The sequence below is a fragment of the Podarcis raffonei genome, chromosome 8 (assembly GCF_027172205.1).
Source record: "Podarcis raffonei isolate rPodRaf1 chromosome 8, rPodRaf1.pri, whole genome shotgun sequence".
NCBI lineage: Eukaryota > Metazoa > Chordata > Lepidosauria > Squamata > Lacertidae > Podarcis > Podarcis raffonei.
This window is the reverse complement of record NC_070609.1, coordinates 26,127,261-26,154,376: the sequence shown is the minus strand read 5'-3', so window position 1 is coordinate 26,154,376 and position 27,116 is coordinate 26,127,261. Positions and strand designations below refer to the sequence as shown.

The 27,116-nt window shown below is 45.4% G+C and overlaps 1 long non-coding RNA gene across 1 annotated transcript; it reads right to left on the bottom strand.

Annotated features, from left to right (window-relative positions):
• Positions 1-6,619: 6,619 nt before the first annotated feature.
• LOC128420390 (uncharacterized) lies at positions 6,620-10,520 on the bottom strand. Its single transcript, XR_008332013.1, has 3 exons — positions 10,368-10,520; positions 8,753-9,393; positions 6,620-8,122 (listed from the first exon to the last, which is right to left on the bottom strand). It is a non-coding gene; the product is annotated as an uncharacterized LOC128420390 (long non-coding RNA).
• Positions 10,521-27,116: the final 16,596 nt, after the last annotated feature.

Below are 27,116 nucleotides of genomic sequence, written 5' to 3'. Positions count from 1 at the left end.
TATTCAAGGTTGCCATCCTATACTCAACTTATCTGGACGTAAGCCCCCTTGAACTCAGTGGGACCTACTTCTGAGTAGACAAGTCTAGGCTTGCACTGTTGGTCCCACTGAAAGAAGCAGGATTTACTTCTGAGTGATCACGTATAGGAATTGCACTGTGATTCAGTTAATACTCTGATTCTAAGGCTGAAATCATCCTCTAATGTACACTTACTTGGAAGTAAATCCAGTTGAGCCTGGTACTTACTTCTGAGTAAACATGCATCGGCAGGAATGAGTATACACTCTGAATTCCCTCTCAGGATAAGTCAAGCCAAGAGCTACACTAGTAAAATGTTTCAAAACCTGTCACAGGGATCATCTTCACCATACATTAAAAGCATCGTCATACCTTGTTAAGGGTGCTGAGAGTTGTTAGGGAACCGCTGTTCCCTGCACAGAGCTACAGTTCCCGGGGTTCCCAGGGAAGAGGGGTTGATTGTCAAACCATTCTGGAAACTGTAGCTCTGTGAGGGGAATAGGGGTCTCTTAACAATTCCCAGCACCCTTAACAAACTATAGTTCCCTGGACTCTTTGGGGGAAAGCCACGGCTGTTTAAAGTGACATAGTAGAGCTTTAAATGTATAATGTGAATGGGGCCATGGTGGTGGTTGTTTTTTTTTACTGATGCCCTGCTGTAAATGTTAGAACTGAGAAGCCCAATGGGGGGCGGGGAGAGGCTAAACTGACTTTAATGAGAGAAATGCTGAATATTCTCTAACGTTGATGTTCAGCTCAAAATTAGCATATTTAATGTGGCCAAACAAATTATCTGTCCCAAATACTCACCACACCAAACATTCCCATTGTTTCAACGCTGCATCTTCTTGACATCATTTCCCTCGCCCTCCCTGCCTTGGCATCATTTGGCCACTGCACCACTTAACAAGATTGACTGTGGGCACCCATATGATTTTCTTTACAGGCTTCTGCGACATCCTTGTCAAAATTGCACAAGCCACTTAAATTGTAGCGTGGGCAAATGAGGACACTGACAGTGAAGGCAAAGGAGAAGGACGGAAAAGGCACAGAGCAGAATGGCAACAAACAAACAAACAAACAAACAAACAAACAAACAAAAAACAAATAACTGATGATGACCTGGTACCAAAAGCATAACCATTTAGCTGAAACTACATGCAAACTCAAACTCAACCATCCTTTGATATGCACACTTCTAATTTTGCAATACAGTTTTGTAAATGGGTGCAAAAATGTGTAAACTGGGGTAAAGTGTGCCTCTATCTGTGAAAATAACATACACTAGAACATTGTCTGAGAGGAAATCCCTTTGCAAAAAAATATGAATATGAAGCAAAACTGCGTACAAAATGTGCATATGAGAATAAATTTGCACTAAAATGCTGGTGAATTTTCACAAGGATATTTTAATTTTTTAAAAAACTAAAACATAAACTGATGTGGAAAAATGAGAAACAGAAATCAACATGTTTGCCTCTATCCCTAGATATTTGTATCATTTTGAAGGAACAGCTCTTGGGCCAGCCCACAGTATTTATTATCTAAGCTGTTTTTAAATAACGGCTTTGACTATTTTTGTACATTGCTTTCAGTATTTTTTGGTTTGTTTTCAAAACACACGCACACACAGTATAAAAAAAGAATTTGATGTTTCAAAAAAGCATCCAAGTGACTACTTTTCATGGGAAAAATCAGAACTTTGTGAGACTTCCTTACCCTGCACTCCACACTCTTCCTCCATTTCTCTGTTCTCTTTTTATTATTCATCCCCACCTTAAACTGAGGGGCATCCTGCTAACAAGCTTCATTGAGTCAGGTTTGATGAACTTATCCAGAATTTTGCAATCAGAAAATCTAGAAAGACATTATTTTAATCACGGCATACATGTAGGTTTTGTGCCATTTCAAAAAAATTTTTTTAAAAATTGCATGTTAGGGGGCACACACAGAGGTGGGTGTGGCTTGGGGGAAATGGCTTTGCCGACCAAATGTGACCACCTGGTGAGCCAGTTTTGGCCCATGGGCCATATGTTTCTCACCCCTGCACTAAAAGAAAACTCTCTCAATTGCCGATGGATGGCTCCATCGGCTTTCCTGCTCCTTCTGGCTTTGTGCATCCTCCAGTTCTGTGAACGTCAAGAAAATAATGGCTCGCCACTCTTTTTCAGCACCCACAGGTGTTCCCCATGTGCTCAGCTAGGAGTGCTTAGCCAAGGCAGCATAAATACAGCTGCCTCCGGGCCAGCAAATGTGGATCAAGGAGGCGGGGCGCTCTTGCGTCCGAAAGCCACCCTTCACAAACTGATCTCACTGAGACTGCATTTGCAGATTCCTGATAACCACATCATGTATTTCCATTGCACCAGCCTCATTCCAAACATGGGCTGCGACTCTCTGGGTCGCTGGCTCAAATGTTTTCACAGATGCACTGCAGATGCTTCCAAGGCATCCCACTAGAATGGACATTGTGTCTATAGGCCAGTAAGCATAGGTACTCAACGCTCATCTGGTGCTACAAATAACCCTTCCCCAGTTTACTGTTTCGTGAACATGGATGTGCTTGAATTTACATGTCTAGAACTGCTTGTGTGTATGAGAGAGAGAGATTTAAAAAAGAAAAACCCTCAAAGCAACATACAAAATCTTTGTATCTCAACTTTCAACCAAATAAGAGCCTTTCCCCTGCAATCGACCTAAAGACAGTTATATCAAACAATGTAAAGGTAAAGGGGCCCCTGACCTTTAGGTCCAGTTGTGTCTGACTCTGGGGTTGCAGTGCTCATCTCGCTTTATTGGCTGAGGGAACTGGCGTACAGCTTCTGGGTCATGTGGCCAGCATGACTAAGCTGCTTCTGGCGAATCAGAGCAGTGCACAGAAACGACATTTACCTTCCCGTTGGAGTGGTACCTATTTATCTGCTTGCACTTTGACGTGCTTTCGAACTGCTAGGTTGGCAGGAGCAGGGACCGAGCAACGGAATCTCACCCCGTCATGGGGATTCGAACCGCTGACCTTCTGATCGGCAAGTCCTAGGCTCTGTGGTTTAACCCACAGCGCCACCTGCATCCCTATCAAACAATGTAAGGCAATATTAAAAAAATTTTGTCGTGGCACCCACTACGTGGAATGTTCTGCTCACTGAAATTAGGTAGGCTCACTGGGAAGGAGAGAAACAAGGCACTGGGAAGGTTGGCACTATCCGGGCACACCGGGAGAAGCACCATGTTGGCTGTGCCAGTGTGTTTGGAACAATATTTACCTGACACTGCCTTGCTTCTCCCCCTAAGTGGCAGCAATGCTACAGCCAGGATGCAAGATGCATGGCGTCTCCCCTCCCCACAACCTGCTCCTGCTTAATATTGGGATGTTCTACTGTTTTTGTTTTATTGCATTGGAAAAGCGGTATCAAAGTATTTTATTTTAAAGACATAAAATGACAACAGAGAGCAGTCCGATCAATAATTAGCAGCAGCTTTAAACATTATTTCAGTTCAACTTCCTCCCAGAGCTCGCTGGCATAGCCAGGCTTTTCAGTAGGGTGACATAAAGCAAGCAGGGAATGGGATGGAGCCAGGTGGGCCTCACATGGGAGGCCATAGCCAAGCATAGGATCAACCACAGAAAAGTCCCTTTCATGTGAGACTAACTGAACTTCAGGTGGAGGTCAGGGGTGGGGATGCAGAGCAGAGCCTGTGAAGCTCACCTGAATGACCAGGACTCAATCTAGTTCCAAATCTGGTGCTTCTTCAGCCTCTACTTCTAGATTAATGCTGGATTCAGAGGTCATGAGAAATTTTTATTATTATTATTATTATTATTATTATTATTATTATTATTAATCATTACCTTTATATTCCACTTTCCTCCATGGAGCTCAAGGTGGCATACATGGCTCTCCAACCACCTCTCCATTTTATCCTCAGAACAATCCTGTGAGGTACTGTGACTGGCTGAAGGTCACACACCAAGCTTCAGGGCTGAATGGAGATTTGAACTCTGGTCTTCCCAGGTTCTTTCCCAACATTCTGGTCACTAGCGGACCAGTTTCTTCTAGAAGCCTTACATGTGTGATCGGTTTAATTGCACTACAACAACCTTCCCACCTTTGCAAGTGTTATGAGCTCAGAGCTTCCTCTCTTTCCGCCATGCATGTTTCCACAAGTGGCGGCTCTTTTGCTGCAGATGTTTTCTACCCTTGGGAACAGCAATGCCTCCGAGGCAAGTTGCTGTTGATTCGTTCCCTTTGATCTTTGATATCTCTCTCAGTGGAAATAAAATCTTGAAATAAGTTGTCAGTGGAATGCAAATCTATGTGTACATCCAGCCAAATGAAGTAGAGCTGTGCCGAATATATTTCAACGTTTCTTTTTTTTTAACCATTTGTTGGGTGGTGCTGGGGAAGGGACAGAGAAACGAACTCTCAAAAGCTGGTGGCTGGCGGATGTTGGATGTACAACAGCAGGGATCATTCCATCAGTAACTTAAGGGTTAACCCTGTTGACAGTCAGCCAGGCAAGGGGTGTGTGTGTGTGTGTGTAGAGGTGTTGCCTAGCAACCAGCTGGAGTTCCATGATCCACACTGAGATGCCTATGTAGGCCTGAAGGGAGTTTATATGCTTAGTTGTATGTCTCCCTGTTATGAACATGATGCAAGAAGGACAAAGCCCCTCTGTTTATTTCTCCTCAAGTTATACAGGACTTTTGTTGCTCTCCCTTCCTTATGACACTAGAAGTTGGGGGCACCCAATGGAGCTGAGCATGGGAAGATTTGAAGTACTTCTTCACACAGTGCAGAGTTAAAAATATGGAATTTGCTCCCAATCCAAAGCCCCCAATTGGGATGACTTTAAAAGAGGATGAGACAAAAACATGGAGGACAAGGCTATCAGATAAAGCTATTAATGGCTACTCTAGACCCATGGTTCCCAACATGGGACACATGCCCCACAGGGGAGCAATTTGATTTTTAAGGGGGGCACTTTGAGAATGAATTATTGACAGTGAATGGCCTTTTAGGCTTCCTCCATGTGAGTACTTCACTTTTTGAATAATAAGAATTATATGTCAAGGCAGGGGAGTGCACCAGGATTTTAGAGATGCTTAGGTGGGGCATGGCCAAAAAAAGGTTGGGAAGCACTGCTCTAGGCCACTGTCGGAGGCAGTATGTCTCTGAATTCCATTTGCTGGGGAATCACAAGTAGGGAGAGCAATTGTGTGCACAGGTCCTCTTTTTGGGCTTCCCATAGCACCTTTGTTGGCTCCTGTGACCACAAGATGCTGGACTAGATGGGCTTTTGGCTTGATCCAGCATGGCTCTCCCTATGTCCTTATCTTCTATTGCCTCTTAATTATCTCTTCTCCAGCATACCAAACTCCTTCAACCTTCCTTCAAAGGACTTGGATGACAGGTTTCAGATTTACAATGCAAATCTGATCCAGCAGGCTCTTCTTCTGTTCTTCTGACAATGCAGAGCTCTGCCCCTGACCCACAGTCCCTCCCCGAAATATTTACTTTAGAAAGCTACTTCAGGTAAAATAATACAACCAAATAAACCCAGGCAACACTGGTACAGCAGGACTAGAAGCCTTGTCGCTCAATCAGCTAGTTTCTTACGTCAAATTTAAAGAACAACACTACAAGAGTGGTACCAGTTTTAGCACTTCCCAATGTCTTTCGGCTGTGTTTGTACACCCACTTCAAGCACAGTGAGAAAGACCAGCATTTATGTCACAGTACAGACAGGTATGGGCGTAGGCAGGATTTGGGGGGGGGGGGCAGGACTTGGTTCAGGGCAGGGCAGGATTTTGGGGGGGGGGCAGAACCGATGTGATTGGTCAGTTAAGTATTTCTATTGTTTTACTTGATCTTGGGGGGCAGCTGCCCCACCCCCCATGGCTACAACCATGCAGACAGGAGACCTGGGAGAAGTCATAGTGCGAAAGCCATGAAAAAAACAGTGTGGGAGCAGGAGGGGTGGGAGGGACAGGAAGCCAGTAAAAGCCTGACTTGCAGCCCCAGCCCCAGATTGTGCTGTCCTCTAAGAACCCTTTTTGAAATTCTGCTTCTATTTTTGGGTGTTGAACTCTTGAGGAATCTCACTTCAAGCTCCTCTGCAGAGCAGGCCAAAGCTCATGCCTAAAATGTCGTGCTGAGCTGGGATAAGAGAAGGGTACTTGCTCTTCATTAGTGCTTAAGATGAATGGGGTTTATGTGGCTGTGTACACACCATACATTTAAAGCACATGCCTCCCCCCTCCAAATCCTGGGAACTGTAGTTTGGCCCTCACAGAATTCTAGTTCTCAGCATCCTGACTTACTAATCTTCACAGGATTCCATGAGCTTTAAAATGGTGCATAGGAAGCCTGTATCCTTTGTGAACCATGTTGAATATTCTGCTTTGTGCATATCCACAGTTGCTGGAATGCACTGGATTTGAATAACTTGCTAAGGTGTAGGTGGGTGGGTGCGTATAGTGTCTCTATTGCTCCTTAGCAAATGCTTCTAGGCAAATTTACCCCCTCACCCCCCAAAAAACCACCCCAGTAAAAGGTAGAAGTGCTAGTTTAACAAAATTTTATATACCGCTTACTCAAACAAAAAACCTGGAAGCGGTTTACAAAAGGCAATCTAAAATATTCATTGCAGAATACCAATAAAAGCAAACAAGTCACAAAAGCATTTTAAACTATTAAATGAAACCAGTAATTCTAAAACAAATTTACCTACCAAAAACACATGCGAAAATTGCATGGGGAAATAACTATTTATGTAAATTTATTTAATTTGTTTGTTTTTGAGAAGGAGCGAAAGAGAAGTGTATTTTCTGTGGTGGCACCCCAATTCTTGATCCCTTTTCCTAGATGGGTTCACCTGGTGCCATCTTTGTGATCTTTTAGGCACCAGCTGAAATCCCGGTTCCGTTCTCTCATATGGACTTTATGGTATTTGAGATCCTTTTAATGGTTTTTAGCTGCTGCTGCCTCTGTTAGTTTCATTTTGTAGTTTTACTGCTGTTTAGTATTTGTTTTTTAAAATTAATTTCATTATTCTACGATAGATGAAAACTGCCTCAAAGCTGCTTGCAGCAAAAGGTGGGATGCAAATTCTATAAATAAATCGAATGTGGCTCATGAATTTTCAATTTGGCACTGGTGACCTGTTTTATAATGCCAAATGATGTCAGCAGAGGGGTGGATATCAGAGAATCTCCCACTGAACCAAGTGTATTCTCAAGTGTCTTTTAAGCCATTCAGCTAGGCTAATATAGTTACCTCAGACTAACTAACAAGATACTCTGGTATATGCATTCTGAGTCTGCCTCAAGATAATGGCTGCATTTAGTTTCCTATGGTTTATCGTTACATGAACAAGCGCTAGGCTTACCACTTCCTCCCTCTTTTCTGCTTCTCTGGTGTGGCCATTAGGATATTAGAAGATTTCACTCCATTTTTAAACTAACCACTGTTAGCATTCTGTCTGGGTGTGAGAATTTATAAACTACTGTGTGGTTTATAAAGTTGGCTTGTTTCAGGAAACCACAGTTAAGATAAATCACCTTTTCAGGTTCAGATGTAACCCTAAACTGCGGTTAACTAACAACAGACGTCAAAAGTTCCAATCTTTTTACAGCTGAGCTGGAGAAGGAGAGAGAGGAAGAAATGTTCCCGAGGCTCATTCATGTAATGATAAACAAGGAGCACCCTGGGCCCCTTGAAGAGGAAGGGAAGGTATGAATTCAATTAATAATAATAATTTACCATCAACGTGATACAAACACATAATATTGCTTGAATCTTTCTTCGCTAAAATGCCTGCCACAGACCTGAGCCCTTGAAATAGAGTGGGTTGTAAATTTGCAATATAATAGCTCAGTCAGTAGAGCATGTGACGCAATCTCAGGGTTGTGGGTTCAAGACCCATGTTGGGCAAAAGATTCCTGCATTGCAAGGAGTTGGACTAGATGACCCTCATGGTCTCTTCCAGCTCTGCAGTTATATGATTCTATGATTTCCAGACGTTCTTGTTCAAAATGCCCTGCAATATAAAGCAGGTGTGGGGAATCTGTGGGGCCCCAGATGTTATTGGATTCCAACTAACCTGCTCAATAGAAGGGGAAGAAATGGAGGCAGTAAGAGATTTTACTTTCTTGGGCTCCATGATCACTGCAGATGGTGACAGCAGTCACGAAATTAAAAGACGCCTGCTTCTTGGGAGAAAAGCAGTGACAAACCTAGACAGCATCTTAAAAAGCAGAGACATCACCTTGCCAACAAAGGTCCGTATAGTCAAAGCTATGGTTTTCCCAGTAGTGATGTATGGAAGTGAGAGCTGGACCATCAAGAAGGCTGATCGCCGAAGAATTGATGCTTTTGAATTATGGTGCTGGAGGAGACTCTTGAGAGTTCCATGGACTGCAAGAAGATCAAACTGATCCATTCTGAAGAAAATCAGCCCTGAGTGCTCACTGGAAGGACAGATCGTGAAGCTGAGGCTCCAGTACTTTGGCCACCTCATGAGAAGAGAAGACTCGCTGGAAAATACCCTGATGTTGGGAAAGATGGAGAGCACAAGGAGACAGAGGACGAGATGGTTGGATCGTGTTCTCGAAGCTACCAGCATGAGTTTGACTAAACTGCGGGAGGCAGTGGAAGACAAAAGTGCCTGGCGTGCTCTGGTCCATGGGGTCACGAAGAGTCGGACACGACTAAATGACTAAACAACAACAACATGCCCAATAGTCAGGGATAAAGGGAACTGTGGTCTAGCAACCTCCAGAAGGCTACAGGTCCCCCATGCCCGAACTAAACATTTTTGCCCAAGCAAGACAATGATAGCATCACTCGCTGAAAGATAAGTTCATCAAATGTACCATTCACCTATATGGCATTAGAAGGATGAGGAGGCGAGGCTAGGGCAAACCATGAGACATCACAGTTTATTGCTTTGATGTGCATCATGCTGGTATTTATTGGAATGGTCAAAGCTTAAAAGGGAGGTGGTGATCCAGCAGCCGTAGGTTCTATTAATGGCTTTGTCACATACTTCCTCTGTGACTGCAGGCAAGTCGTCTGACCGCTCTATGCCTCAGTTTCCCTCTGTGTACAATGCAGTTAATAACACTTAACACCTCCTTCACATTGGGTGTAGTGAGATTTAATGAGGGCTTAAAACACACTTTAAAATTCAAAGATGAAAGGAGCTGGAGTTGGGCAGGTTGTCATTACAGAAGGAGAGGCAAGTGATGCAGGACTGTGTGAACAAACAGCTGATGCCTCTGTGTGAGCTGTTTAGGAATCAACACAAGCCCACAGGCAAGGATGACGGTAGTGACATCTGCTGGAAATCCGGACTGTCAATGTGCCTCCACCCTAGAACAAATCCAATGAAGAATACAAAAGTTCAGGGCTTCTATGTGTACATATGTGTATGCAGTCTTGCTTCCTTGTATAGTCATACCTCGGGTTGAATGTGCTTCGGGATGAGCGCGTTCAAGTTGCGCTTCGCGGCAACCCAGAAGTAACGGAGCGCATTACTTCTGGGTTTCGCCGCTTGCGCATGCGCAGACGCTCAAAATGACGTCACGCGCATGCGCAGAAGCGGTGAAAAGTGACATGCGCGTGCGCAGACGTGCCATCGCTAGTTACATTTGCTTCTAGATGCGAACAGGGCTCTGGAACGGCTCCTGTTCGCATCTAGAGGTACCAATGTACTGTATATCACAACACTCAGTCTGGATTGCTTGGGGCCGACACATTTTTGGAAATGACAAGAAAGCAAAGTTTCTAGCCCTCACTGAGGCAAGGAGGAAAATGTGGGGAATATGCAGTCAGTTTCCGCTAAAGGCTCAAAATGCGTAAGACAGCAAGTGGTGACTTATTCTCAAAGCCCCAGTTCTTCTTCTTCTTCTTCTTCTTCTTCTTCTTCTTCTTCTTCTTATTCTTATTCTTATTCTTATTCTTATTCTTATTCTTATTATTATTAAAAAGAGGAGGTATCAGGCCTCCAAGGTGAAAACTATTATGTAATCTCAGATGTGTAGGTGCTGGTTGTGATTACACAGAAATGAGGCAAACACACGCTTCAGCAGCACTGTAGTGGTAAATTTAGAAGTTCAGGACCTTATTATGACAGCCTCCATAGCCACACCTCCAAGGATAATTCAAAAATGCAGGCAGCTATGTTGCCATGATAGACAAATAGCTATATACAAAGATACATATCCACAAACAGCAGCAATATATACCATAATACCCAGCTTATCAGGAACAGCTAATAGTAATAGAAAAGTGAGCTGGCTGAATGTGGTGTGACAATCAGCATGTTGGAATTTGGCTGGACATACCTGGGTTCACATCCCTGACCAACCATATGGCATGACTGTAGTCCTAAGTATTCAAGTAAGTGCCATTGAACTGAATGGTGTTTCTTTTCTGACTGCAATGGTTCAACGTGTAAAACTCATTGAGGTGTTTTTCTTCTTCTTATAACAACAACAACAACAACAACAACAACAACAGATCTTCATCCAGCTGCAATGCAACTTTTAGCATTTAATTAGAAATGTAAACAATTTAAACAGGAAGTGTTGCCATTTAAACTGGAAGCATGAAGTAGGGATCCCATAAACGAAAACAGAAAGAAGTACAGTGGTACCTCGGGTTAAGTACTTAATTCGTTCCGGAGCTCCATTCTTAACCTGAAACTGTTCTTAACCTGAAGCACCACTTTAGCTAATGGGGCCTCCTGCTGCTGCCGCGCCGCCAGAGCACAATTTCTGTTCTCATCCTGAAGCAAAGTTCTTAACCTGAGGTACTATTTCTGGGTTAGCAGAGTCTGTAATCTGAAGCGTATGTAACCTGAGGTACCACTGTACCTAGTCTCTGCTTGATTCTTTTCCTTGTTCTGTGACACCCCCCCCCACTATGCTAATATTTCACAAAAAAGACATGAAAAGCCCATTATCACTCCATTCTCTTGTCAGAGCAAGGGGAATCTCTCTGTTGCCCTGACTCCTCCTCCCTGTGCCTGACCTTGGTTTGTTGAGAATACAGCACACTTTCAACCCTGCTCTCTTGAGTAAGTGTTAAGTGATAAAAGGCTTAACCCACCTTTCACTTCCTGGAACATGACCAATGCAAGGTGGGATGAAGCCCCTGTCTCTCCCCCACAAGCCTGCATAGGATTCCTTGTCCCCTATGGCTACTTGGCTCGTGCTTAAATTAATGGCTGCATCTAATGCAGCCTAGCAAAGCAACCTTAAGAAAATGATAGCAAGTTGCCAAGCAAGCAGATTCCTGAAGGATAATCAATCCGTTCCATTCCATGGTGTTATTATTAGATGGCCAAGCGTTTCAAAGGCTGCGAAATGGAGGAATGCCCCCACCCCACCCCACCCCGAAAATGATCAGCCATTTGCTTCACGTTACCTTTGTCTGTAGCAGCCACATCATGGTTGCCAAATCACACAGGGTGTATTGCTTCTGCTTAGACGTATAGTGGCAGAGATAGAAATCTCTTCAGATCCAGCCGCCTGGAGATGAGGAGGTAGATAGCATCGCCCCAACCCCTGGGTGTGTCTGAACAACCGGGGAGGGGGTGGCTTAGCCACTCATGTTTTCTGTGCCTTCCCTGAGGGGAAGAGATAAGTATATGGTTGCGTGTGGCTCTCTGGATGGGGGAGGAACCCCCCTAGAAGCAAGGCCTCGTGGTTGCAACTTGTGCTGACAGAGTGGGCGTTGAGATTTATGTCTTCACATGTTGTGTTTTAGGAGCATTAAGCACATGTGCTGAGCTCATCAAGCCAATATGGTGGGGTCTTGGGCCTCAGTGTCTGGGGAAAGTGTTCAGCAGCACCACAGAGTTCACTGTTTGAGGAGCACAGCTTAGAAGAGGTGCTGGGTGCCTGTTTGAGAAGGCAAACCCAACAAGAGGAGATGCACCCGGAGTTAACCAGTGTGCTTGGCTAGCTCATTTGACCCTGCCTTTCAAATATAGAGGCAAATGTTGTAACTGAGTCTAAATTAAACATCAGGTCAAATATTGACCCATATTTTCCAGGCACTCCTTGGTTTTGTTTGTGTTTTTGTGTGTGTTGTTTCATCCACCAACACATCCAATGTTCATTTCAGCCAAAGGTAAACAGAGCCACCAGACACTGCTCCATCCATGTCTTCTGGAATTAGCACAGGTGCTTCCTTCAGAATTTGTCTATAATTGCCCTGAATGGTGCCAAGGCTAGACCTTCAAGAGGTGCTTCCTGGCATTCAGCAGAGGTAAGAATTTGACAGGTGAGGACGAAGGATGGGTTCCTAGCCTGTCTGCAGAGGCTTCACATCTGACTTCCTTTCTCATGGACCTCGTGCACTTTTCCCTTCACAACCCAAGATAACTTTTCTGGTCTAGAGAAAAGTCAAGTAAAGAGTGAGATGTGTGGTGTAGAGAAACGTGGACAGAGAAAGGGTTTTTTCCCTTCCTCTCTTATGACACTTGAACGAACCTGAATGATGGGAGATTCAAGACAGAAAAAATGAAGTACTTCTTCACAAATTGGTGAGTTGGCATCTGTCTGTCTCAGGTGACAATGGAAGAATGCACCTGGTCTCACCTGGAAACTTCTTGCTCAGGGAGTGCCAATGGTTCGCTTGGGTAGGCAGGATGAAACCAGAACCTGGGAAATTTCACAGCCCTCTCACTATTGATTCAGTATCCTGGGCAGAAGTGCAGAGGACCATGGTTTCCTGTGTCCAGAAGCTATAGCCTAGGCATATTGGACCATTGGTTCATGTGCCAAGATGAAAGGGATGTTCTGGAGTCAGAAAAAAGGTCTAATAGATTTCTGTCTAGAGATCAGACAAGGTCATGGACTGCGGAGAGCCCAGAGGACAAGGTTGGAGTAGCTAGTCAGATTTTTTTGGTGAGGGTCTGGAGAATAGGGCAGAATGACTACAACCACACAGCAGTGACACTCACGGTGATATGTGAGGTCTGGAGAGCCAATCACATTTTTGGAAGGAGGCACTCAGCCAATCAAAGGCACTAGCCTTGAGTGGTCCTAGTACACATCCCGTTACACATTTATGAGCCAATTTGTGTTTGGAAAGTCAATATAATATCCCAGTGACCCCAGGATTCCAACATGGACAAATGGGCTCTTGCGCCTCCAATTTGTGACTCTGCCTGCTCAGAAGTGGCCTCTGGTGCTCCCCCTATTGCTCTCATCCTCAACCTAGATGAGGAAAACAAGATTGTCAGCACCAGGCTGAGCCTGGCTTGGAGGGACTGCCCAGGGCTTGCTTTCCTGATAACCCAATGCCCATGGATGATTAACCTCACTCTTCATCTGACTGAAATGGTTAGACTTCTAAGCAAGCTTTGGAATGGGTGTGCACTTGTTTATGGGATGTGGTCCTAATTGATTCTGATGGGAGGAGGATCAAGCTTCTTCCGAACACTTCCTAGACTCCCAAAAGTTTAAGTATATGATGTTTGCCTCCGGTGAAGCTAGCCTTCTGGTTTTCCCAGTCATTTCCTGCTGTGCTTGTGTCTTTTCGGGTTACCTGGTTGTTGTGCAGACCATTTATTTCCTACTTGCTCTTTATGAGTAATTGAGCTTTGCTTGGAGTTCTTTAGGGCTCTCAATGCGAACATTGTGGAGTAGGCACCCTTTCACTTGGAATAAACTTCTGTGGAACCAGTCATGAATAATGGAAGCTTTTTTCTTTTCTTTTTTGTGCTTCATGTTTTGAGCTGTTGGCCTCAGCTGGAGTCTCTCATTCTCAGCTGAAGTGATTGACCAGCAGCCCTTTTGTGTCTGCCCAGAGAAATTGATTTATGTGTTTACTATTTATTTTATCGATTTAATATGAGTTTCATGCTAGACCAGCCAACAATATACACTAGAGGTATCAAAAGCCTATCCAAAGAGATCATATTCCAAGCAGCCTAAGAACAATGCAATTACGTTGGCCATGTTTCCTATTTTACAAAAGTCAGTCCTCTACATAGGCGCCGGCTACCAGGGGCTATGGCAGTTTCAGATCCCCAGTTTATTTTTTGAGGGGGCTGGGCTCCCTCAATGTTCACAAGGTGTTTGGCTCCACCCCCTGGCTCCTCACGATGTCACACCAGACGCCCTCAATCAACTAGAGAACATGGTGCCTCTGGTCCTCTATTTGAAGAGCTGCTGGAGCCCAGCCTCGGAAGGAGTTCTCTCTTTAAAGGGCTGTCTGGGTTAAAGATAAATAAGGCAGGAGAGTGAGGAAAGCTGAGGTTGTCCCAGCAATAGTTAGCACCTGGATAACAGACTGAATATGCACAGAAATCACCTGGTCATCTTCGTTATGGAGAGATGCACTGTATTTCTACTGAAGTTGCAGTAATCATGTCTAAATCTGCATCTAGCCATAAAAATCTGCATATGCACATTTTAAGGCAATTTTTATTTTACTTTGTTGGTCTCCATCTGCACTATATGTCTAAAGCAGCAGCATGCCACTCTAAATAGTCATAGCTTCACCCCAGAGAATCCTGGGAGCTCTAGTTTGTTAAGGGTGCTGAGGGTTGTCAGGAGATCCTGATTCTACTCAGAGAAATACAGTTCTCAGAAGTCCCTGGGAAGCAGGACTGATTGTTAAACCACTCTGAGAGTTGTAGCTCTATGAGGAGAATAGGGGTCTCCTAACAACTCTCGGCTCCTTTCACAAACTACAGCTGCCAGGATTCTTTGGAGGAGGCCATAATGCTTGAAATGTATAATGCAGACGAGGCCTTGGTGATGCATTTCCTCTGTTTTGACAATGTGTAAGTGGCAACCCTAAAGACAACAATCATTGTTTTTTATTGGACGGCTTTAATCATGTAGGCTTTAATTGGATGGTTTTATATAGTAATATGTTTTTGTTATAGTATGTTGTGTGCTGCCTTGTCTGTAAGAACAGTATATGCTGGAAGGCAGCTTAGACTTCTAAATAAAGAAACATTTGCCAGCCTTTAAAAAAAAAGTCCTGAAAGAACCATCAAAATATTTCAGTGGGAGTGGGAGGCATAATGGAGAAGGCTTGGCTCTTTGGTTCCAGCTCTACCATGAGGCAAACTGAGGCAGCTGCTGTGGGCAACAGAAGCTGGGGTGGGGAACAGCAACAAGGTGTTAGTAGACAGAATTAAGTGTGCTGTGCCGCCTGCCCTGTCCTCCCCTTATCCAGCCTCCTGCCATTTGTTGTTGTTTAGTCGTTTAGTCGTGTCCGCAAGCCAGGCACTCCTGTCTTCCACTGCCTCCCGCAGTTTGGTCAAACTCATGCTGGTAGCTTTGAGAACACTGTCCAACCATCTCGTCTTCTGTCGTCCCCTTCTCCGTGTGCCCTTAATCCTTCCCAACATCAGGGTCTTTTCCAGGGCCTCCTGCCATTAGTTATGGTGAAAGATGTTGTCCCATTGCCAGCGCTGGAGTAAAGTTCAGCTGCCAGTCCAGTCGGTTACTGTAGTTGGAATGAGAGGGGGAGCCATGCTTTGCCTCAGGCTGCAAAATGTATTGAACCAGCCCTGTCTGCTCCTCATTGTCTCACACTTAACAAAGGAACCTGGAGTAAAACTCCAAAGTCTGTCCAGGCTGAAGCAGGAGTGGACACACACACATACACGCACAGAGAGAAAGGATAAGGCTCTCCTTTGGGTATTCTGGTCTGAGGGAGCTCTCTTCTCAACATCAGTTTCAAAACAGCCTCTGTCATGACTCCTGAGTGGGCAAGCCATGAATGAGTGACTATTGAGAGAGGACAGTATCCAGTGTAGAGAGTCAGGATGGACAAAAAACAGTCAACAATGGCCGCCTTGGTTGGGTTTCAGGTTTGAGGCTCTGCCAGAAGAAATGGACTTGTGAAGCCTTCCTTTGACAACGGTAGTTATAACTAGCTACGGAGACAGCTTCCATTCCATGACTGTCTATTATTTATTTGTAAGCATGGGTGAGTTCTGGCGTTCCTCCAGTGCAAAGGATGAGCTTGTCAACAAAATAGCCAACAACTGGCTTTTTAGGTTGAGAGTGGAAATGAGGTCAAGAGATATGAGCGTCTGGCACTTGGACATGTTTTTTTTGGAACACCCATCCATCCTTAGCAAAGCCAGGCAAAACTGGAAGTCAGAGCTCCACCGCCACCCAGCTGGCAAAAGCTTTGGTAAAATTAGAGGCATTTAGGCAAGAGGTCAGGTGGACCAGCTTGTTTAGAAAGGTTCTTGGCTGAGCTATTCAACCTTAGGAACAGAATGGAGTGGTGAAGCTTGCTCAACACTTGCTCTTTGTCCATCTTCGTACTTTCCACCAAAAAGCTTTGCAGTACAGAAAGGAAACACAGCCTTTTGTGAAGGCTGGAGATTACAGGCAAACACATTCCATTTCCACCCAAAAGGAAGAACTCTTTCTCTTTCTAACACCCATCTTTTCATGGTATGCTGAATATGGTTGACACTATGGACTGAGGGGAATTTTGTTCAGACAACATTTTAAGTCAACCAACCAAATTTGCACCTCCCCATACGAATACATAGGTCAGAATGTAATTATTATTTGGATTCCACATTTCTCTAAATTTTGCAATCTCCCTCTCTCTCTCACACACACACCACACACACACAAATATATAAATTAGGATAAAACATATTCATTTCTTAAAAGAAATAATAAAATAAGTTTGGGTGAAATAAGTTTGTATCCAATGCTAGTCCTGCTCAAAGCAGACCCACTGAAATTAATTAACATTAATTCGAATGGGTCCATACTAAGTAGACCTTAGTTGGCTTTCTCTCGATACATTCAAAAATGTTTCTAAAATACAGTGGTACCTCAGGTTACAGACGCTTCAGGTTGCAGATGCCACTAACCCAGAAATAGTTCCTTGAGTCAAGAACTTTGCTTCAGGATGAGAACAGAAATTGTGCAGTGGCAGCGGGAGGCCCCATTAGCTAAAGTGGTACCTCAGGTTAAAAACGGTTTCAGGTTAAGAACGAACCTCCAGAACATATTAAGTTCTCAACCCGAGGTACCACTGTAGGTATCTAGATACATACTTTGCAACAAAATAAGTATCTGAATATTTAAATACAAATTTTATATGGGTTTTTTAAAAAGTGAAAATCACAGATAAATGGGGAAATGGGCAACAGTAGCATGCCGATCCGGACTGTCTCAGAAAGGTAGTGCAGGCAGTGGCCAAAACTCCACGCTTCAGCTATGCTAATGGCTTGGAAGGCACGCTTGCACTCGGAGGAGGTGCGCAGAAGCAGCTTAGCAGGTTGTCAGCATTCCAGGGGGCATGATCAAGAGCCTCCTTAATCTGCACCAGCTGCCTGGAGCAGAGGCAATGCTATGGAAGAGGAAGTGACTGACATTAAGAATGAAAATGAGAAAATGGTATGTTGCTCAGTCCTTGGTCGCTTGACAGTGCAATCCTATACATGTCTGCTCTCAGAAGTGAGCCCCATTGAATTAAATGTGACTTACTCCCAGGTAGGGATGGGTATATCTACAGTGGTACCTCGGGTTACATACGCTTCAGGTTACAGACTCCGCTAACCCAGAAATAGTACCTCGGGTTAAGAACTTTGCTTCAGGATGAGAACAGAAATCATGCTCTGGCAGTGCAGCGGCAGTGGGAGGCCCCATTAACTAAAGTGGTGCTTCAGGTTAAGAACAGTTTCAGGTTAAGAACGGACCTCCGGAACGAATTAAGTACTTAACCCGAGGTACCACTGTACCAGTTTCAGTTTCTCTTTTTTCTACTCTTAAATTCGGTTCTTCTCCACATCAGTTTTTGATACTTTTTCTTATTTGTAAAGATCTCATGAAAATCCATCAGCTTTTTAGTGCTAATTTCCGCCAACTCTATAATGCATTTTGAGGTGCCTTTTTGCACTAATACCGTATTGGCCTGAATATAAGCCTCACTTCCCCCCCAAATTTCCGACCGTGAAAAGTTAAAGTGTGGCTTATATTCGCGACCTTACGGTATGCAGCCAGGAGCGCAGGGCAAACAGTACCAGGAGCGCGGCAAAGCATCACCTGCCCCATGCGTAGTCCCCCATCCTCTCCCCCAAGGCCAGGAAGGGAGAGAGCGAGGAAGGGGAAAGGCCACCAGCAACGCAGCGTGGGCTCCCCCCCCCCCAGTATGCAGCCAGGAGCAGCAAGGAAGGGAGCGGCTTATATTCGGGTATTTTTTCTTTTTTTCTTTTCCCCTCTCCAATTTTTTAGATGTGGCTTATATTTGGGTCCCTGGATCCAGTAAGTGTTGAACTCTAATCAAGCCTTCTAATCCCTGGATCCAGCAAATGTTAAAAGACAATCAAGCCCTCTAATTCCTGGAATAGCCAAACCAGCTTCCTGATGATGCGGGTTTAAGGGGCTTGGTGTGAGACAGCAAATGGGTGGGTGGGGACCCCTCCCTTAACAGAAAAAGCCAGAGCTGAGAGCAGAGTTGTCAGTGATGTGGACCAGAGGAAAAGCACCAAGCAGGGAGAAGACAGAGAGACAGATAAATGATTGATTTCTGTTTGAATGCAAAGCTGCGGCTATAGAGGAAGCAAGACTCTTTTGGCTCTGGTTGTATATGTATCTCACAATATGCCTTTCAATACATATTTATACATACTATACAATACATAGTATATGTGTGCTGACCTAGTATATGTGTGAGACGCGGGTGGCGCTGTGGGTAAAAGCCTCAGCGCCTAGGGCTTGCCGATCGAAAGGTCGGCGGTTCGAATCCCCGTGGCGGGGTGCGCTCCCGTTGCTCGGTCCCAGCGCCTGCCAACCTAGCAGTTCGAAAGCACCCCCAGGTGCAAGTAGATAAATAGGGACCACTTACCAGCAGGAAGGTAAACGGCGTTTCCGTGTGCTGCGCTGGCTCGCCAGATGCAGCTTGTCACGCTGGCCACGTGACCCAGAAGTGTCTGCGGACAGCGCTGGCTCCCGGCCTATAGAGTGAGATGAGTGCACAACCCTAGAGTCTGGCAAGACTGGCCCGTACGGGCAGGGGTACCTTTACCTTTACCTTTATGTGTGCTGAAGAACTTTTGTTACAGAATTGAAAACTAAGAAGGCGGGCTGTGTTTTGGTTCCTGTATTGTTTCAGAAAGAGCAGATTAGGTAGGTTCACCTTGTAGTGCAAAACGAAACCACCTTTTCTCCACCTTCCCTAATCTCAGGTAAATGAATGAGGATTACCCTCTAAAAGCATTCTTTTTATGCTTCTCAGCATAGAGCAGAAAAAAGAGTGCCCTGTTCATTAATAACTTTCTATTGGGTTTTATAAACAGGGATATAGGAATAATGAATGCAGGGGCATAGTGGGGGGGGGCTGGGGGGTGCGTGACCCCAGGCACACAATGAACCAGGCACCTCCATGCAGGAATCCCCATCCCACCCTGTCTGCCACTGGGGGTCTCTGGGCTCTGTCCCAGCTCCTGCCAACCTGGCAGTTCGAAAGCACGCCAAAAAGTGCAAGTAGATAAATAGGTACCACTCTGGCCGGAAGGTAAATGGCGTTTCCGTGTGCTGCTCTGGTTTCGCCAGAAGCAGCTTAGTTGTGCTGGCTACATGACCCGGAAAAACTGTCTGCAGACAAACACTGGCTCCCTCAGCCTGTAAAGCGAGATGAGCGCCGCAAACCCCAGAGTCGTCTGCGAATGGACTTCATTGTCAGGGTTTATTTACCTTTTAGTGGGGGGGGGAGGCTGTGGGGGCCATGGCCCCAGGCACACAATGAAGCAGGCGCCTCCACACAAGAATCCCCATCCCACCCTGTCTGCCACTGGGGATCTCTGGGCCCTGGAGCCCAGCCTGGCCTTGCCACCACATCCTCTGCCCCCTCGCTGAATGGCTGCTCAGCTAGTGCTTGCTTGCTCCTCATTCAGATGGTGAGTGGGCATGGAGGGAGGGAGGTGGGCAAGGGGTGATTCAGACTGAAGAGCAGGAAGAACTTTCTGGTGGTAAGCGCCATTTGACAGTGGGACGGACTCCCTCGGGAGGTGGTGGCCTCTCCTTCCTTGCAGGTTTTAAGCAGAGGTTGGATGGCCAACTGTCATGGATCCTTTAGCTGATAGTCCTGCATTGCAGTGGGTTGGACTTGATGACCCTTGGGACCCCTTCCAACTCTATGATTTTATAAGCCAGTCACATGCTGCAATAACACCACTTGTGGAGGCACACGGAGTGAAAGATGCTGGCAGTGATGTACTCTTCCCCTGGTAAAGCTGCTAATTCCAGTCTTGCAACTGACTTTGGACACCTCAGCTTACCTCTCTATGCCTCAGTTATCCTATTTGTAATATGAGGCTAATGCTGCAGGCTGGTCTGCCCCTGCCTAAGCATCTTCTCATTACAATGGACAAGGAAAATCCAGAAGATAGTAATCATAAACAGCATAGCGTAGATGTGAATGATGTTCTATTACAAGCAATGACCCATAGCTGAAATGAGATATAAATATGTAGCACAGGGCTCGATTCGTTTAACAAGTGGTGCAGTGAAAAGCATGGTGGACTTGTGGGATAAATCCAGCCACACATAACCAGCATGCTTAGCTCTAGTTAATGCATGAAGGGGTTAAGACCATAGAGTTAGCTGTACTGTCATACTCAGTTATGTCACGCCCCTTCACCTTGGGATGAAGGGTTATCAAAGCCTTTGTTCACTTTCTTCCACCATGTGAATCCAAACAGAAAGGACGCCCAGACCACGTGGCTTTAGCAAGTCATCTTTGTTTTTCTGTACAACTAATTTAAGAACATTTATTGACTTTGATACTAAGTTTTGCTCCCTGTGTTTTCTTGCTGCTGTATGGAAAAGCACATGAATCGGACTTTTGAGGGGTTTGTAAGGAAACCATTTTAACTTACCAAATGTATGGTCTGTTTCTATGCTAAAGGGGAAGAAAAGAGAACTTTGAAAAGAAACTTAGATGGGGATATTGTAAGGACCCAACAGCCTACATTTCCTCACTTTGCTGCATGTTTTTTGATTTTAAATCTCTTCTGGAGCCAGTGGTGGAGCCTGCTCTCTGCACCGGGGGGCAGAGAGCAGGCAGGGGCAGGGCGCATCCTGGGGGCGGGGCGCCCAGCGCAGGCGGGGAGCAACTGTGATGGCACCCCATCGGGATCGCGCTGCCGGGGGTGGGGCACTCCCCCCGCGCTCCTCTTCCTCCGCCAGTGGCTGGTGCTCACCCACCAATAGAATATCTGCCTCAAGTATGAATCTAGACATCCAGGGAATTCTTGTTTTATTCTTTTAAACTAATTCCAAGCAAATATTTTTAGAAAACCAACTCAACTAGGACTGTTTCCCCAAGGAGAACTATTGCACTATCACAAAGTAAAAATGGGACACACAAAAAATCTGGAACATTTGTAATATGAAAAGTTATGGGATTTCAGCAGGAAACTATGGGACATGCACCTATTGTAAACAAAGTGGCATTAGAACCACAAAATCTTTGCAGGAACAACTGGTACTGAAAGTGCCATCACATATAGCTGCCAAGATACCATCACGAGTACAAATCAGGATGAATGCTCAGTTAAGAAAAGATGTCTGGAGGGACATTTAGTCATTATTAAAAATCAACTCCCCCTCCCCCCGCAAGCCACAGGAAAGGCAGTCTTAAATACAGGCCGAAATAGAAGCAGAAAATCAAGAACTTGCTCATAAGAATTAATGTTATCTAAATGCCTTTACTACAATCAAAACAGTGTATTAATATACATCATTCACTGTACATCAAGGAAATTAATAAACGGTCAGAACAATCATGTTCATGTTAACTCAGGAATAAACCTCTTTCTGTTCAATGGAGCTCACTGCCTAGTAAGCAGGCCTTCAGCTGTTACATACGGTACATCAAACAACTCCAAAGTAATGTTCAAAAAACCTCCTAACGCAGTAAATCAGCCTAACATTACTAAAAGTGCCAAACTTGATTTAAAATTCCAGCGCTTAGCTTCATTAATATGCAGGATATGAGAACTATAGACTGGCAATTTCATTCACTGCATTGTGAGTGATCTACAGTAATTGTTTCACTGTAATAAGAGTGTTTAGATAATATCAAGTGTTAACAGGCCAACATCTTGTATTTCTGCTCATTATTCATGACATCACTAGTACTAGCCAATTGTCGCTGGCAACAATCAATGCCACGCTCACTCACGCAGAGGGTGAGCTTGCTGTGGAAATGTGATTTGAAAGACATCCAGATTTACCCATACACATCACTCTCACTCAAATCACATCATCTGGAAAGCCACTAAAAAGAGGCAGATTTAGGTGAGTGCAACCTTTTTGCCCGCACTGGGCGCCAAGCCGAGAGGGTGCCACAGGGGGCACTGCAATAATGACAAACATTGGGAGGCGAGAGGCAGCAGGGGGCAAAATTGTGGCACTGCACAGGCTGCCCCTGAAATTTCAAAGCTCAAAATCTGCGACTGAACTCAAATAAACAAAGGACTTGTTTTGAAATATTTTAGCTGCATGGAAGCACAACAAACATAGATCAGTGTTCCAGGAGCAGTGGCAGAGCTTCATGCTCGGGCACTGGGGGCAGAGAGCAGGCGGGGGCAGGGCTGGCGCACGTTCTGAGGGCAGGGCGCGCCACCTGCGGGGGCGGGGCACCCAGCGCAGGCGGGGGGGAGCTGTTATGTACTGAAGTTCTCACCCTACCAGCAGGGGGATACTGTAGGTAGTTTTCACTCAGGTCCACATATGCAAATAAGGGATTGAAAGTGACGTTCAGTGATTGGATAGTTACAGAAAGTGGTTACTGTTGCGTTGTAGTGGAGCTCTATATAAGCAGGCTGGCTGAACCCTTCAGTTCAGTTCTGTTCTGGCCTGTGAACAAACAAGAGCTGTTTGAAGAATTGCTGTGTCGTCTGATATGTTCACCCACAACTTAACAGGGGCAGCCGCAATGGCACCCTGGGGATCGCGCTGCCGGGGGCAGGGCGCTCCCCCCGCACTCCTCTTCCTCCGCCAGTGTCCAGGAGCTTCATGTATTTCTAAATTCCAAGCAATTCTTACAGCCCCCCTCTAAGGTAGGTCAGTATTATTGACCCCTTTTTGTATATGGGGGACTGAGGCTGAGAGAATGTGGCTTACCTAAAACTGCTCTTATGTCAGAGGAGATATTGGAAGCAGGGACTTCCCGGTTTCTAGTTCCATCCCACACCTACTGCCTTGCACTAACTTGGGAATTGCTTACGCGCATGGGGTGCTCATATGAGCTCGGTGCTTCCTGCTTGCTCATCAAGATGGCAATCACTTCCAGATGAACCAAGTCAGCTCCAATAAGCCACAAGGCACAACACTGTCTGGAAGGAGCCTTCATGAATTGGAAATTACTTTCTCTGTGTACACAAATCTGTTGACGGATAAAGTAGAAGGAAAGGCAAACCTGCACAGAATGTGTGGGCTGGGAATACTTTGGTAAGTCTGTGACTGTTTGATGCAAGTGTTTTCAATATACCCCACCCACATTTCAATATCCTCACGGTGGATTCCACAGCCCAATAAAGCCCATACTTCTATGAATCTCTCCCCCCCCCCCAATATTTTATGTAGCTTGATCCTTTTTGTGTTCAGTAGGGCCAGGGGCCAAATGCACTTCTCCAGGGCTGTTTTGGGTAAGGTTACCAGACGTCCCCAGATTTACAAATCAGTCCCTATGCAAAATCCATTGAAGTTGAAAAGTGTCCCTGGATTCATTGAAAAAAATATGGTAAGCTTAGTTTTGGGACTCTGTACAGATCAGAATCCCTCCCTGGGCAACAGCCCCTCTCCAGGATCTATGACTTATTGGCCTTGTTCCACATCCTGGAGTTGGGAGTGGGAAGTTACTTTGCTGAAATATACCCTTGAATATACCCTTGCTTGCCTGGGTGGAGGGTGTGTAGCCTAGAATGTAGTCTAGTACACAAAGATAAGAGTCACATTCATTGATGTGGAGAACTCACCTTAAGAGTAGGAAAATGAAAACTTGAGGTCCCATCTGCACTATACATTTAAAGCAGTATCGTACCTCTTTAAACCGTCATGGTTTTCCTCAAAAACTCTTGGGTACTGTATTCTGTAAAAGGTGAGAGTTGCTAGGAGCCCCCCATTCCCCTCACTGACCTACAATTCCCAGTGTGGTTTAACAGTCAATCCCTCTTCCCAGGAAACGCTGAGAATTGCAGCTCTGTGCAGGGAATCAGGGTCTCCTGACAACTCGCAACACCCTTAGCAAACCACAGTTCCCATGATTCTTTGGGCAAGCCATGACTGTTCAAAGTGGTACGATACTGCTTTAAATATACCGTGCAGATGGGGCCTATGAGAACCTAAAATGGAAACATTCGCCCATTGTTAGCTGTATGTGTGACTTGGCTCACACCCTAAACTGGCCTCCTGTCCTTAGGTACGATGGAAGCTGTAATCCTCTAATCCTGTCACAAATGCTGAAGATTCACTTTTGGTGTTTGTATGATGGATGAGGTTGAAATGGCACCTTCCTGTCCTTCACCTCAGGCAGCAAAATGTCTTGGACTGTTCCTGAAATGGTGGCTCCCAGGCCCACACTATGGGAGCCATTATTAAATTACTGAAAGTGCCCTGAAATAAAAATTAGATCAGCACTTTGTGGGAAATTAAAATGGTGGTTCCAAGACCCAGCTCCCCAACAAAACAAATGTTTAAGTAGGGGAGGGACCTGGGTGGGCATTGGCAGCTTTCCCCCATCGCCTCAGCATATTGTTAATACCTATAATTTAGGAGTGAGAGGTCACTCAGTCCTGCAAGGGATTCCACACTCTGAAGGGCCTTCAGAATGATGGATGTGTCTGAGATACTGGCTTTTACAAGGCATCTGTTTAAACCTCTAGAAGCACATTGTTTGAGAATCTTGGCTCTAGGCTCATACTTCTTTGTCTTTGCTGCCTGCCTTGTAAATTATTTTCTCCAAATAATATAAAACAACCACACCTGGTTTCATCTGACAAGCATTGACAGCAGATGGCGGAGGATGTGTGTTTAGGATCTGAGGAAGCCCAACTGAATTCACTGTTGACTGCTGTGTCTGTAACCAGAACCAGAGCCAGAGCTAGGATGCTGCTGGCTCTTTAATAATGTGGGATGGAGGGAATGGATCTTTTTCAGCCAGGGTGATTCGAAAGGCAAGCAAACGCACTACCCCTTGGCAGGCTGAGAGCAAACAACGAGGGCAAAGGCTAGCAGGGGCATTTCTTTCCACAGTGTGGCACGCCTGCAAGAGGGCATTGCTTTCCAGTGGCCTCAGCAGCTTTTTGCAGGTGGGAACCTTGAGGGGTGCTTGTTCCACAAACAGAGCAAAGTCACCTTGAGCTCGGACACCAGGGCTTGATGGAAATAAAAGAGCTGAATTGCAAAGGACAGGGAGCTCTCTTAGTGGGGAAGTGGTACCTGCCTCTTTTGTGTGGTGAAACAACAAGGTACGTAGCACGTTAGATCCCCACAGATAAGCCATTCAGCTGCTGTTGCTTCTCCTTAGGCTTGCCATATGCCCAGAAAATTCCGGACATGCCAGGAAATTGGACACCTAAAATGGCGTCCTGGGGGAAAAAATTAAATTTTAAGAGATGTACGGAATTTCCTGTACGTATGGCAATCCATTTTTTTGTTCAGTTTTCTGGTTTTTTTCCTCCCTCTGAGCCGCGGAAGGAATGCCCCCCCTTATGTGGGAGACCCCAAGTGCGCTCATGCCCCCTGCCTCCCCAAGCGCAGCAGCCCCAAATGAGGAGGGGAGAGCGGAGGGCAGTGGACAGTTTGTGAGAGCATCCCTAAGCACCTGCCAGCCGTCCGGAGAGGAAAATAAAGACGACTCAGTTATCCTGCCCCTGCTTTTCTCCCTCTTTGTTTTTCGAAACTGCTGCAGCGGCTGCTTTGAGGAAGACAATCTTTCCTCTTTCCAGGATGCAGAGCAGGAGGCAAGGAGCCCAGCTAAAAGGGAACAGGGCACCTGTGGCTACTCGGGAACAGATCAAAAGAAACTTACCTCCTCAGTCCTACCCTCCCAAAGGAATCTCCCTTCCCTTCCCTGCTAGAAGAAGAAGAACCAGCTCTTGGAGATGCTGAAGTTTGTTTGAGGGGAGGCTTTGCCAACGCCCCATTTGCCCTGTGTGGGGGGAGGGGGGAGAGAAGGAAAAATAACTAAATAAAGTTGAATTTTAAAATGTGTCCTCTTTCTTTGTTTTAGTGGGTTTCCTAAAAAAAAGAGAGAGCTCATAAATTTGGGGGTGTCAGAAATTTTACTTTTTGAAATATGGCAAGCCTACTTTTCCTACTTCAGTGCCAAAGTGCCAAAAAGGGTTTAAGTCCCCTTACACTTCTTACAAATCAAAGAGAGAAATGAAATGCACATTTTCTTTCTCATATTTTATGGAGAGACTCAGGCGATGATGAACCTCTCTCTGTGCCCCTTCCCTCTTTCATGCGACCATTTTTCTCCCATGAAAGTGAAGGGGGGATGATAGCTGCAATTCTGGGGAGTCGTGGGTGAAATCCAAGAACATTCGTGGAGTGGGCTTGCTTTTAAAAATACAGTAAAGTGGCTGATGGTGTGTGTGTGTGTGTGTGTTTGTTTGTTTGCTTTAATGACAGGAAAGTTCTGCTGCCACTTCAAACATCTGCTTGGCTGCTGCCTGCGGCTCAATGGTGTTTGCTTTGCAATTAGGAACAGAATGGGCACTATGGGATTGATGCCATGCCATGTCATGAGTTCCCAGTTCTGAGCTTTATACTGGTAACCAAGGAACCACTGAACCGAAGCTGGCAGGCAGCAGCCCACTGAATCTGATGCCACAGCATCCTGCCCTGCAGGACTAGAGGCAGGACCCTCACTAGAGGCCTTCTCTTGCACTCCAGGAAATGATGGTCTTCCACACTACCTCATCCCCTGCTTTGCATGCATGCAGATGGTCACTCATTCATTCCCCAGCTGAAACACTCCCTGTCTGGAACCCTGAAGAGCTGCTGCCAGTCGGTTGTAGACAGGGCTGAGCTGGGTGGACCAATGGATTTGACTCAGCATAAGGCAGCTTCCTG